Source organism: Meleagris gallopavo, chromosome 3 (genome assembly GCF_905368555.1).
Source record: "Meleagris gallopavo chromosome 3, MGAL_WU_HG_1.1, whole genome shotgun sequence".
In the NCBI taxonomy this organism is placed as follows: Eukaryota; Metazoa; Chordata; class Aves; order Galliformes; family Phasianidae; genus Meleagris; species Meleagris gallopavo.
This window is the reverse complement of record NC_139406.1, coordinates 17,350,515-17,365,029: the sequence shown is the minus strand read 5'-3', so window position 1 is coordinate 17,365,029 and position 14,515 is coordinate 17,350,515. Positions and strand designations below refer to the sequence as shown.

Sequence of the window (14,515 nt, the reverse complement as noted above, 5' to 3'; positions counted from 1 at the left end):
ACATCATTGTTTGGTGAACAAGACTGTGACTAAAGCCATAACAGTCATATGAGGATTGCTAACAATCAAAGTAAGTTAAATCTTGGGAAAATGTGTGTACATCTAAAAAAGTGAATTTTAAAAATTCTTTATTGCAAAGAAGCTCTACTTTATATTTTTATCCATTTACATCCCTGAGTAGTACTTTTTATGCAAGAAGCATGAATTTCTAAATATGAATTAAATATACCTCTGTACGATTCAGATACCTGGGGATTTTAGTAAGAAATGATGAAGAACCCTTGCCTATTAGAAATGCATCAAATTGCATTTAGAAGTCATTCAGAGGAGATTTCTTGCTTCTTCTATTAGTAGACAAGATTTTTATTGTTATTGCTATTTCACATTCTAAAAAGTTACTTGTAACACTTTTGGTGTAAATCTGTTGGTATTTTTAATTTCTGTTTATTCCTGAGTGAGTACTCTGTGAATATTTTTCTTCCCTACTTGATTTGGGTCAATCCAAAACCAAAAAAGTTTACTTTTATGTCTAAACTGATTTTTTGCTGTAGTTTAATCATTTGCATGTCCACCTACAGGAATACAGTGGAAAATTTGGGTGCTCCTTTTGTTCTTCTGTTTCAGTTTTCACATATCTGAAAACTAGTGATAGTCATTTTGATCTCTTTCATTTCGCTAAACAAGTAGAATTCATTATTTTCAAAAGTAGAAACTGATCTCTACTGAACTCTCCCCAGTCAGTCTTTGTCTTTCTTGACATGCAGACCACAAAACTAAACACTGAGTGCTGATGATTTGCTAGTACTTAGGGAAGTAGAACGATTACTTGGATGTCTTACTGATTTTCTGTTCATACAGCTCAGTATAAAGTTTGTCTTTCTCATAATGATATGATGTAGTTGAGTGATATTTATTTTCATGATAAACCAAGTATTTTCTGAAGAATTCTGTTATTCTCATCCTATATTTGGACAGAGGGTTATTTTCACTTGGATATTGTACCTTACTTTGTCTTTATTGATGCATATTCTTTGTCTTCCTCTCAGACCATTTGTCAGAGGAAATAAAAAATAGCATTAGGTGATTAAAAATTCTGATTTTGATCTTCAGCACACTTGCAAGACATTAACTTTTTTTTCCATCAACTGCAAATTTAATATGCATAGCATTTATTTTACCAGCCAAATCATTAATTGAAGCACTGCATATAAACCAGACTCGAGATAGATCCTTCGAGGAATTTTGCACAATCCCTACAAGAGGGATTAGAAGAGAGAGCTACAGGCTTCAAAACATAATTGTTTTTATCTATATTACATTTCCTTAATTTGCATATGAAAATATTGTATGAGGTAGTGTCAAAATTTCTACTTAAAGTCAAAATATATTTAGTCTCATGGTTCAGTTTTATCAGTATTTCACCTCATCACAGAGAGGGTTGAATATAATTTTGTTTTAATGCATCAGTATTTTGTTTAACCAGTTGTTATCTTTCAAACATTTACTGGTAATTCCATATTTGTCCCATATGCTTTCCTGAGTTTAAAAGCAGGATGCCTTTTCTACAATCATATATATCCTCTTTTGTCTTCTCAAATGTAGGCACTGCAATTGCCCAATTGCCCTTTTTTCATTCTTCTAGAGTCCTACTTGTCCCCATTAAATGGGAAAAGTGTGAAACTGGAGATATGACTTAGATATAATTGTAAAAGTCTGCAGAATCTATGTTGTCTTTGTTTGTTTGTTTGTTTGATTTTAATTTCCCTTTCAAGATTGGTGAGAATGTTCCCTTTTCTGTAACTATTGACATTACTTTTGCTGGAGCGATCAGTCAAAAACTTTGAAGGGTAGCTCATGCTAACATAGCTTTTTGGTTAATGTATTTTCATGAATACCAGACTACATATCCTCTGATAATAATTGACTTTTTCAACATACAATTGTACAACCTGCTTAGGTATTGAGGCAGTTTCCACCATAATAGGTTGCTCATGGAGTATTGGAATTATTTTCTGTTTATTACCCCTCAAGGTGTTCTACCTCAGTATTTCACAATTTATCAGAGGGGGATGTGCAACGTGAGGTCGAGGTATCTGTTCAGAAGGCTAAGATGCTGGCTGTTGAGTTGTTTTTTGAAATTTTATGTTTTTGGTTTTTTTTTCCAGCATGAATATCCCAGTTTCTCATACAGTTTTTGAATGTCGTACTTTGTGGTTGAGAGAGGAACTTTCAGTGTGCAAAGTGTAGCTGGGAGATGAATCAGAGACAGATCAAAACTGTACTCAGAGAGTATGGTGATTATGTTGACATCCCTCAGCTAACACTTGTGAGCATCATGTTCACAGTACTCTGTAGACCTACAGTGGTTCATTTTTGGAGCCACAAGCCTGTGTCCGTATGGCACTGCAGTTGCACTGAATCTGGAAAGTGATTAACCATGCAGTTCTTAGAGTTGTAAATTCTGGGTTGAGCAGATGTTCTAGTTTTAGTGCATCCCTATTCCGTCTTTTTCTGTGATGTAAATATGTTTCAAATAACTTGGTGACACAAGGAATACACCTAAATTTCTTAGTTTTTTAACTAGTATCTTAAGATGGAGTCAGTGGTTTGTTTTTAATAAATGTATTGAAAACTTCTAGATTTTCACTAATTTTTATTTGTAAAGAAACTGGAACTCTCTTTCAAAAGTGAACTTTTTCAATATTTTTGTCAGTTGGTAGTATCAACTACCAACGAAAAGGTTTATTGTGTGTAGCAAGTAAAACTTGTTGCTCCATCCTTCAGAAGCCAGTTCAGCACTCACATTTCAAGCCTGGAGAGCAGACTTCAGACTGCTCAGATAAATAGTTGCAAGGTCCCCGAGGGTGATTGAGCCCTGCAACAGACACCCCAGGGCAGTGGTCACAGCCCCAAGCTACCAAAGTTCAAAGAGCATTTGCACAACGCTCTCAGATTAGTGATTGAATTTTGGGTGGTGCTGTGTGAAGCCAGGAGCTGGATTCAGTGAAATTTGTGTGTCCCTTTCTGCTCAGAATATACTTTGATTCTGACATTCAACTTTTTTAAGAGATGTGGTTTTCCTCATTTTTTCTTGGTAAAAAACATCTTTTTTTTTCGTGTGTTAAGAAATATGAAATACAGGTAATTCACCAGATAGCACTTCTTGGTTCAACATTTTAGTGAAGATTTGTGATTTAGTCCACCATGCATTTGTTGTGACTTATAAATCTTTCTAATTTCAATTGTCTGTTATAGGAAGATAGATAGTGGTGTGCTAGTAATTGTCCTGTTTTGACTAGTTCTTCACCTTCTTGCTTTGAAATATGGAATCTTTCAGAAAATTACTTTTCTGAGACAGAAGGTACTGAACAAACATGGTAGCTAAACTTGCAAAACTACAAAGAATTCAAGATATTTTGAAGATATTTATCTGTGATTCTGTGATATCTAGACAAAATTTCTTATTAGGAAAGAAATTGCTGACACTCATGCTTATTAGGTAACATAGTAAAGAAGATTTTAATTAGCTATATTTCAATAAATGCAACTGAAAGTATCTGCTTTGCTTTCAGTGAAACCATATGAATGAAAAACAACTGAGAATTTGCAAGAACACTAATTTATGAAATGCAGACGTAATTCATCTTTATGTACACTACCTAATATTCGAGTTTGCTTTGACTGTATTAACTAGCGGAAGCATATGAGATTGCTGTGACCATATAAGCTAGCTGAAATTGTATCATGGTTTTAATTTTGCTTTATGTTTTTCCATTTTGTATTTAGTATGCTAGGAGAATGAAATTTAGTTTAAAGGTTTCAAGAGGCCTGCATGGATAAACAGGGAGCTCCTGAATAAATACTTTAAACTTAAATATCAGAAAAAAGCATGCATGAGTTAGAAGAAGGATCTGGGGGTGAAGAAGGAATGTGCAAGACACTGAATGGTTAGGGATAAGATTAGGAAAGCTAAAGGCTGTCTGCATTCAAATATAATAAGGGATATGAAGGATGACAAGAATAGTTTGGGTTTTATTGTTGGTTTTTTTTTTGCTTTGTTTTGTTTTACAAGTATGAGGCAGGGGAGTTGATGACAAAGGAGACAGAACCATAGGATAGCTTGGGTTAGAAGGAACCTTAAAGGTCATCTAGTTCCAATCTCCTACCAAAGGCAGGGTTGCCACAGGCTGCCCAGAGCCCCATGCAACCCAGCCTTAAATGCCTTTGGGGATGGTGCATCCACAGCTTCTCTGACAGCCTCACCACTAGTGAGAAAATTCCTTGGAGATGCTCAAAACCTGATTAGAATATGTCCTAAACAACCTGCTGTAGCTGCTTTTTCACTGGGTGGCAGATTGGACAAGGCAGTCTCCAGATAGCTCTTCCAACCTCAGTAATTCTTTGTTGCTATGAGTTTACTGATAGATACAGCAGGATCCATGATGGTAAGTGATATTATTTGCCTCCTCTTCCACAGGACATTATTTATTTTTTTTCTTTTTTCTTTTTTCTTTTTTGTATGAAGTACCTTATTTTGAGCTTTATATATATATGCATATATATATGTATATGTATATTCCATAGTTTCCTATCCTGAAAGGTAGTCATCATTTACAAATGATACCTTATGGTGTTTACTGTGACAAATATTTAAATAATTTTAATTCAAGATTTGTAAAGTATACATTTTGTAAATTACCTTTTTCTCCAGACTAATTTTTAATACCTTATTGGATCATTCACAGTGGCTGAGCGTTTCTGAAAGAAATATATCAGCAGCAATCTTGAGCCCTTCTTTAATAACAGGATATGTTCTGCTCAAGGTAACTGGTCACTGTTTTTTGTTTTTTTTTTTTATTTTCCCAAAAGTAAATGTCCATGTTCCAGAAATGCAGATGTATTTTTTTTTAATAAGTGAAAGGTTGCATTAATAAAACCATTTTATTTGCAGTGCTGAAATAGGTTTAGAAGCAACTTTACCCTTTACGTGGGCCAGTAACATCTTAATGGCCCACCTAGAATAATTTATCTTTTTTTTTTAATGTTTCTCCTGAAATGCAACTTCACTTTATTTAAGATGGTTAAGACCAAAAGGGGGAGAAAGAATACTGGAGAAATTCTTATTTTGCCTTTACTTCTCCTTTGTGTTCTCCTGAGTATGTGGATTTCTTCAACTGATTTTGCCTGAATCTTGATGCTCCTTTGGGTTGAGAATTACTTAAAATTTATTTAACAACTATCGTTATTACTGCCCTACTGCATTTAGCAAGTTTTAACGATGTTAAAGGAAAAGTCATTGCGCTGGATCTGACAGTACATGAGAGGTAAATCTGCCACAATTCCATGTCCCAGCTTCAGTCAGTAACACATAGCAAGGCTGATCTGTATTCTCAGCAGTTGTACACGGGCAGAGCAAATGCATTCACCACATATATCCAAGTCTGGCTGCTGGCACCCGGAGCCTAACTACATTTTCTGGCATCAAGGATACATGGCCACTGTGACCTGCAATCATACTCCAGTTTTTAACAGTGAAGTCTGCTGTGGTGTCTTCACTTGCTGACATCACAGACACACAGGTTCTCCAAGCTGTAGGTGTACAGTGATTCCAGTTGATATGCTTAGAAACTCCCTTATACAAACCTATACAGTCAGATATAGTCCTTCACTCAGGAAAAGAGTTAGAAATGAATTTAGGCAGGTTGCACTGGACAGGTACAGGATGTGAGGGGTAAGCTTACTGACCAGACAATTAAAAAATTAATTTTGTATGACCAGCCATTTTTGTCCTGTATCTTTCTATTTTCCCCATGCTTGTTCCTCTCCAAACTGCCATCAGGTGAGGCTGATGGAGCTTGGACTGTTCAGCCTAGAGAAACAGAGGCTCAGGGAGCATCTCATCAGTATCTTTAAATACCTGAAGAGAGGCTGCAAAGATGAAACCAGGATCTTCTCAGTGTTGCCTAGTGACAGGACAAGAGGCAGTGAACACAAAATGGAACACAGGAGGTTCCGTCTGAACATCGAGAGGTGCTTATTTACTGTGAAGTTAACTGAGTACTACAATAAATTGTTTAGAGAAGTTGTGATATCTTCTTCCTAGGCAATCTTGAAAAGCCACTTGGACATGATTCTTAGCAGCCTGCTCTAGTTTAGTCTATTTGCTTGATCAGAGAAGTTGGATGACATAACCTCCAGAGGTCCCTTCCAACCTCAACCATTCTGTGATTCTGTAAATCCATATCTTTCCTTTCCTTTGGTTTTATGTACAAGTACCTCATCAGAAGTCTTCTGTAATCCTAAAGTACTCTTCTGTATGTCATAATGTGTTCATAATGCTAGGGCATCCCCTGCCTCCCCAACTTCCACCATAGCTGGTAAAATGCTCTATTCTTGACTCATGATATGTTTCATTCTTCAAGAACGGGGCTGAAGCTCTCCTGGGACAGTCCTGAGAGATTGGGCGAATTCCTGTTACGGGTCTGTAAGCCAGGACAGAGTATTATTTGGGCTCCCCTCCAATCAATTGTCTCTCTGGACTCCTTTGTAGGAGTACAGGTAGGTTTTTCATAGAATTATTTCGTCTTGTAATCTAACAGAGAACACTGCAGTTTCTTGAGTATTGCACTTCCACACACACAAAAAAAGATTTTTCCACAGAGATCTCTATGAATACCATCAGTATTTTCTAGAGTTGTCTATGAATGAAAGTTCAGAGTAAAACAGGGAAAGTAAATAGTGATGTTAATAGAATGCCTATTCATAGTATGTGTGTTTTAAAATTCTTGTGTGATGTACTTTAATAGTCTATTCTAACAACTTCAAAATGCCTTTCATTTATTTTGGAGTGAGCAGCTGGAAAAAAATCTGGTCTTTTATAGTTTGTCAACCTGATAAGGTACCTGCATGACTATTATTGTCAGGAAACACCTCGATTTTGCATAATTTCTTGCTCTTTGTGTGAGTGGACAATTATACAGTCTAACTATACAGTTGAATTAATTGTATTCTTTTTTAGCTTGAGCTGCCTTGATCTTCCAGTGAGGCAGTTTCTGAGTTAAGTTCTTTTTGGTAGCTATCTTACTTCTGTGTATCTTAGTCAGGCTGTCTTATATCTAAACATCTGATAACCTCACAGTCTACCTGCCTTGCCCATTGACTGTTTCTCCCTGAGCAGATTAATGTAATTGTAGCCTGTTGGACTCTGGTGAGATTAAGAAATGCTTCACTGGCTTTTTCATAGATCTCAGTGATGTGTGAAGTGATGGTGACTCTACCAGTGAAAAGTCCTTGAACTCACATTCCATCTATTGGTGAGGCTTAGTCTAGGAGATGTTGTGTTTCTTCATAATACAAAAGGATATTGTGTAAGTTAAAATGAAAAACAGAAATATTTATGAAGATTCAGCCTGTGAATACTTAATATGTTTACGGCAATTATCTTTACTTTTTTGGGAAGGTCAGATATCTTCTCTGTTAAAAACACACTTTCCTACAAAAGCTTGTCATGAGGGAAATGGCTAAAATTGAAAAGAAGTTAAAACTTATTTTAATTGCTCATAATGCAGGTGCTGTGAGACTTTCAAGAAGTCTTACTAACCAACAGCTATGTCAAAGTAAAAGAAAACAGATTATTTTGTTATTTTTAAAAAAATTATTTTCCTATTTTAAAGTGCTTTTTCAGGAGAAGCTTCATTCAATATTAAACAGGAGTGCCATTTTCAGAGAGAAAACTAACTTAAAGAGTAAAGCCTCCACTATTTATGCTAAGGGGGTGGACAGTTACATCTAGTGAATTAGTTACATAACATGTAGCACAGATTTATTTCCTGGTGACTCCTTTCAGTGACAATCACATTCTTCTTACATTTGCTGAAACTAATCCAACTATTTAATTTGTAGTAACTGTAGTTCAAGAACTGCAGGTGAATTTGTTTCATACCTAAACCACTAGGTATTTGTTTTTACTTACCTTTAGTGTCTTAAAATGTTTCAGTTTTTGTTTTGTGGTTTTCTGTAGAAAACCATTTACTCTTGCAAAATATCCTTAAAAGCCTGTTAAGAGACCTTAATATCTTGGTTGGAAAGATTAATAAACTGCAGCTGCTCTTTGTCTGTGCAGTGAATGTTGAGAATTTCTAACATATGGTAAAGGATTGTAACAGGCAGCTCAGAGGATATCCACACACTGATGAAAAAATGCTCAGGGGCCTGGAGCAGAAAAAAAACACCAAGCATTTTCAGTTCAGCTTATTAGCTTGTGAAGGAGTAATCACATTTCAACGTTTGGTTACTTACAGTTATTGGCTTAAAGAGGAATTGGAGATAAAAAGTTTCCTTTTGCTTTATGATGCTTACTTTTCCCCCAAACAGAAATATTTTTTGCCATTAAAAATAAAATGAAAATTGTTACTGTTAGATATTAATTTTGTTCTTCTTTCCTAATGATAGTAGCAAGGTCTTTGAAGGACAGAAACATTAATGTCACATGAGGACGCTACCTGAGCCTCAGATTCTAGAAAAAGATCATAGATTTGTATTTGCAGTGGATCTGACTTTACAACTTATGCAACACACGGGTTTCTTTTGAAATAATTGGCATGCTTCCTGCTGAGTTCTAAGGACCTTTGAATTCAGCAGAATCGTAGATGGCTCATCTGAGTTCAGTATGTATTAATTTTGCCCAGTATTACCTGGAGGAAAAATAATATGTAATTGTGATTTCTTTTTGCGAGGTAATTGTATTGAAGAATGTTTTGAGAACCACAGCTATGTTGAAGCATTAGAAAAACAAAGTGAAAAGGAGAGGGCCGGTGAAAATGGTTAATTCATGTGCATCTGTGAAATGAAAACAACTGGCACAATGCTTGCCACAAAGAAATTCAAGACACTGCTTTATTCTATGCAAGTCTCAGTGATATTTTAACAGTTTACAAAAGCCTCAGAATTGCCTTGTGTAATATTAGTGTTGGCTTTGAGAAATCAGTGGGAACTTGATAGTTTATATCTGGAATAAAGCATTTGTGAGCAGAGCTTGGAATTCATTGCAAATGTAAGGCAGCTGGAACGATGTTTTCCTATGGATATAATCACATTGCAAAAACGATGTAACATTTGCTAAACAGAGGCATGAGTAGAAGTACATGCTTAGCAATACTCGGTAGAAGGAGTACTTAACATATGCAATCATCAGCAATGGTTTTAAGAGAAAAATAAGTTTTGGAAATGCTTAGAGAAGCAGCTAAATTCCTAAAAATTATAAATACTGCATTTCTCAGTCTCATGGCATTTATTCTTTTGAGGATGAAAACTCAATCATATGAGAAAGTGCTTCAGAGACAATAGCAGTTGAGACTTGAAGTTTTTTAAGGCAACAGTACCAAAGTAATTCTGTGCAGAAAAGAAGCCTGAAACAGTCCTGCTTTCCTAACTGCCTTTCACTTTGAAATAATCTCCAGAATTGATTTACAGAGTGAAGGTGAAGATAGTGTAATAAACTACCAAATCAAAACAAGATAAATGTAAATCATTGCAAAAGATGAATGGGAAAAGGGAATCTGCATGCCAAGCATATGTGGCAGCTACCAAAACCTACTAGGTTTGAAAGCAAAATGCTGGCCTTTCAGACAAAAACCTGATGTGCAGAGGGACAGGAAGAAAGGGTTCACCACCCAAATGGTGAGGGGTATGTCTGTCCCTTTGTGCTAAATTTGCTGAATAGGCTTCTGTTAAGAAGAAATTAAACTTCTTAACATTCTGTTTAACTTCTTGTATGTATGTAGTTTGCTTTTGCTGACAGAGCTTGGTACTTAGCAAGCTTAATACAGAAGCAGCAGTTGTTAGACCTCTACTGTATTCTTATGCAATGCCTTAAGGTATCAGGAGAATTAGTGGAAGAACTTTCTGGAAATCTCTTGGGCCCATGTGTATTGTCATATACATGTTGCTTTGCTCTGTGACTGTTTAATGAATGGATAGTTTTCTAATCTAGAAGGGCAAGCCAAGAAGGACAAGGGAAGGGAGTAGAAAAAACTCAACAGCCTATAATTTGACAAATGCTACCTTGTGGGCAACTCTTCACTTTCAGCCATTATTTCATGGTGCTTGTATGATGAGTTGGGTAGCTTGAATAACAGTGAAGTGATTGCAATAGAATATATCTAAATATCACTTAGGGACTTAGAGATCTCAGAAAATGGAGCATTTGAAGACTGACATTGGGGACAGTTTTAATCTTTACATCTGAATTTTGCAAACTTTTCTCAGGAGAAACATACTTCCTGCTAGTGGCCATCTTAAGTGGTCGTCTTCACTACTTGTAAAAATATATTGGCTCTTACTATGTGTATTCTAAATTAGTTTTGAGTATGCAGTACCATGAAGATGAGAGTATATCCAATGGGGGCTATCCTTGATGATTCTTAGTTGAAGACATCTAGATCGTACTTGAGTACTCTTTGAGAGAATTTAGAAAACAAATGGCCTCTTCCTTTTTATCCTGACTTATGTTGGAAGTTTATACGATATCGCTGTCCTTCCAAAAAGAGGACTCTGCTTATTTTCATGTTTGGTTAGTTTTGCCTTGCCAATCAGTCTTCCTGCATGCTCAGCAAGATGTTCTGCCTATATGCATTTAATTTGCTTATTTTGTTTTTGACTGGCAATTTTTGTTGCTCAAATCCCTTAATTTTTTAAGGTAGAAGATTTCTACTAGCTGTAAAGTAGCTCAGTTTTCTTCTAGTCTGCTTACATTTCTGAAAGTAATCTTGTTAATGCCAGACATGTCTGTATTAGTGTCTGTAATGTAAAATGTTATGTCACAGGATTTTTCTAGTTGTGCTGAGAATTGCCACATAGATTTAACTCTGCTGCACTTACAATGCCCACAGGTGATTAAGGAGTACATCTCTGTATGCATGGGAAAATGTCTTCAATAGCATCTGCATAGAGTAGCCGCCCTTTTGCCATGTAAAACAATATCTGGAATTTGTGTGTTGGTGATTTATTTTCTTTGTTGTTGTTGTTGTTTTTACTGGTTCTCCTGGCAGAAATAAGGACCAAAGATTTGGAAGACAGATTCTTGGTTTTGTCTGTTTTTTTTCTGAGTAGTAAGTATCTGTGGGCATCCTTACACATGTGCACACACTAGGCAGTTTGAAAGCTGGAATCATATGATATATTGCAGAATCATCCAAGACAATTACTTCAACAGCTTCCAAGTAAGCAGCTCTTCCTTCTCTGTCATCATTTTCAGTTACAAGTTCTTTGTTGGCGCAAACAACTCAAAGCAAAGATGAAGTTTCTTAACAGAGTTTTTGCATGGGTACAGGGCAGTCACTGTTCATTTCTTCACATTGAACTGTAAGATTTATCACCTTTTTTATTCTATTTTTTTTTTAATACTGTGAAACTGTCTATTTTCATTATGATGAAGGATTGTGTTTGTGTAGCACTGTGGCTGTCTGGCTCATTGTTTTAGTTGTTCCAGTTATTTTCAGCAATATTCTAAAGTGATAGCAACATAGGAAAACATAGGAAGTTAGAGAAAATTCTCTTAGGGGAATTATGTGTTACTGTTTGTCAACATAAAATACCAGATGCTTAAAATTACTTTTTTAGATACTAAATGGAGAAAGAAAAAAGAAAAAAAAAAGAAAAAAAAGAAAAAAAAAGATATTGCTAGTTACTATAAGTCTCTAGGCAAAATAAAAAGTTAACTTAAAGATATTCACTTCAACTGATGCTCTATGATAAGTAGATATGATAAATGTACTCTTCAGAGCTCTCTTTATTGCTACATCAGCTTCAATGGTCCTGTGTTGATGAGTGTCATGCAGAAAGGAGGTTGCACCTCACAACTTCTGCTTTTGTTTTAGGGCTTTCGGTTGCTTGTAGTGAAGTTTTCAGATGGAACTGCAAAATTGAGGGCAACCAGTACGATCACTGAAAAGAAGACTGTTACATTGTTTCTCACTTGTACCTGCTCAGTAAAGAATGGGTATTTCACAGAAGTTATTGTTGAGTAGCTGGTTCAAAAGAGCTTAAACAGATATTTGATGGACAGCTAATTTATAGGCTTCTTGAAAAAAATAGATTTGTATTTTGATAATAAGGAGGCTATGCTTAAGTTATGCATAAGGCATTGGGAAATGCGACATAGTTGCAGCATTGTTTTTTCATAGCAGAATTGTTGTTTGTTTTTTTTTTTTTTCTGGAAACTTACATGTTCACACTTAACACCTGTCAATTTATTGCTTTTAATGCACATGAAAAAAAGCCATTTCCATGCTTCAAAATCCCAACAGATTTTTCATAAAGCTCTAGTGTTGTTTTTGGCTTCAGTAATCAAAGTTTTATATGACTAAGTGGATTACGTTTTTTAAAGATTGAGTTGCAAAACTGCAGTGAACAGCACAGCATGTTTAGTCTGATTCAAAGGCTAATAAAATCTGGAAAATAGCTAAGGAGTGAATCTGAAATGCAGTATTGGCTCTTTATACTGTATAGATGATAATGTTGCTGAATCTCTCAAGCCAACTTTTTTATTTATACTAGAGCAATGAACAGTAGTAATTGGATTGCATCTTTATAGCATTTATGCAAATCTTTCCTTTTTTTTTTTTTTTTAATTATTGCTGTCATTAATCATGCTGTCTTACATCTCACCACCGAAAGGATTTGGTTGTAGGCCAGTGAAGATTTTGCTAAGGGTCATTTCATGTCTGCAGTGCTGAGAAATGTTTGCTAGATAAATTTGAGATGATTCCAATTCTGTAAGCCTAATACTTGTCAAATTTTAAAAGTTAATTGTATTCACTGTAGTTCTCTGAGATGAATAAGGGTATCAGAATCCATATCTAAACAGATGTATTTTTCTTTGACTACAAGTCACAACACATAGGTTTCAATATCCTGAAACTTTATATGACATGAAGTGTGCATAATCATAGCATAAGGATTTAGTACTTTCAGTCCTGCTATTTTATGTGACAGATTTTTTTGATGATACAGTGATCTCTCTGATGCTTCTCCTTCCTGCTGGAAGTAGCAACCTTCCATTATGTTTCTCATCTATAAAGCTACAACAGATACAAAGAGTACAAAAATACTAGTAGAGCAAATTCTCATCTAGAAGATGCTATTGTTCAAAATCATCATCATCATTAGTGTTTTTGCCAGTGATAAACAAGAACCTTCATACTGTGCTTATAAAAATCCACACCAGAGGAGGTGACCCCCTGTTTCATAGCTGCTGTGGTGGAGTTGTTGCTAGGAAAATGTTGCCCACACAGTCCATCTTTTATTGACTTAAACAGATGGAAGTCAGAAGGCACCAAATCCAGACAGTACGATTGGTGTGGTAAGACAATCCAGCCAAGGTTCAGTGACACAACTTTGCTTAATAAGTACTCCCATGTGAGATACCATTCTGTCAGACTGCCTCTCTGCTGCCGTCCATCACACGGCAATAAAATGTAACAGACTATTGCTGGGAAGTTTCAACCTCTACTGCCATAACACCAACAACTGCCTCTGATGTTGTGGGCCAATGAAAATAAGTAGGAGGCATTACTTTTAGAGCAGCATGCATAGATGTATGTATGTATGTGATAGGACAAGTGGAAATGGTTTCAAACTACAAGAGGGAAGATTTATGTCAAATATAAGGAAAATGTTTTTTACAGTGAGAGTGGTGAGGCACTGGTATAGATTGCTTAGAGAGGTGATGGATGACCCTGTCCCTGGAGACTTTCAAGGCAAGGCTGAACCAGGCCCTGACCAAACTGATGTAGCTGAGGATGTCACTGTTCGTTTCAGAGGAGTTGGATTAGATGACTTTTAAAGGTCCCTTCCATCTCTGAGGATTCTATGATTCTGTTATACATATATATGCATAAAATAAGCAATTGCTTGCCAACAGCATATATATATGCAAAGCAAACAAAGCAATTGTTTGCCACTTGCTAACCAATACCCATCCAGTCATCCAGTCACCGAGCAGTAGCAGCCACCTCTCAGCCAACTCCCTTCAGTTTTACAGGTTTTTTTCATATTTTTTCATATGGTATGGAATATCTCTAGGTCCAGTTTAGATCAGCTGTCCTAGTTCTGTCTCATCCCCTTCTCTCTCACTGGCAGGACAGTACAAGAACCTAAGAAACTAAAATGTCTTGGCTCTTTGCAGCACTGCACAGAAACACCTGAAACATCAGGGTGTTATCAGCATTGTTTTTCTCCTAAAGCCAAGGCATAGCTTCACACCAGACACTGTGAAGAAAATCAACTCTGTCTGAGCTGAAATCAGAATAATCTTTATAGCCTGCTCCTCAGATCTGAAAACATTGTTTTAAGAATATTTAAATGGTGACAAATCTTATTCTCTCTAGCAAATTAATTTTTGGAACATCCTTCTGTAGTTCATCAGATGACTTTGTGCACATCCTTCCTGCAATTAGTTAAGCTTTATGTCTTATTATATGCTTCTCCTCAGACCTCCTTAGGAAACTATGAAGAC

General features: G+C 36.0%; 1 protein-coding gene across 28 annotated transcripts in view; it reads left to right on the top strand.

Moving 5' to 3' along the window:
- Positions 1–14,515, top strand: part of LOC116216434 (uncharacterized) — a 393,379-nt gene that overhangs the window by 265,048 nt on the left and 113,816 nt on the right. The window contains exons 7-8 of one of the 28 annotated variants that reach the window (XM_085220363.1): positions 4,746–4,823; positions 6,423–6,558. The exons of the other annotated variants lie outside the window; for them this stretch is intronic. The gene's annotated coding sequence lies outside the window, so the exon portion shown is untranslated. The remainder of the gene's footprint in view (positions 1–4,745; positions 4,824–6,422; positions 6,559–14,515) is intronic. 28 annotated transcript variants of the gene reach the window in all.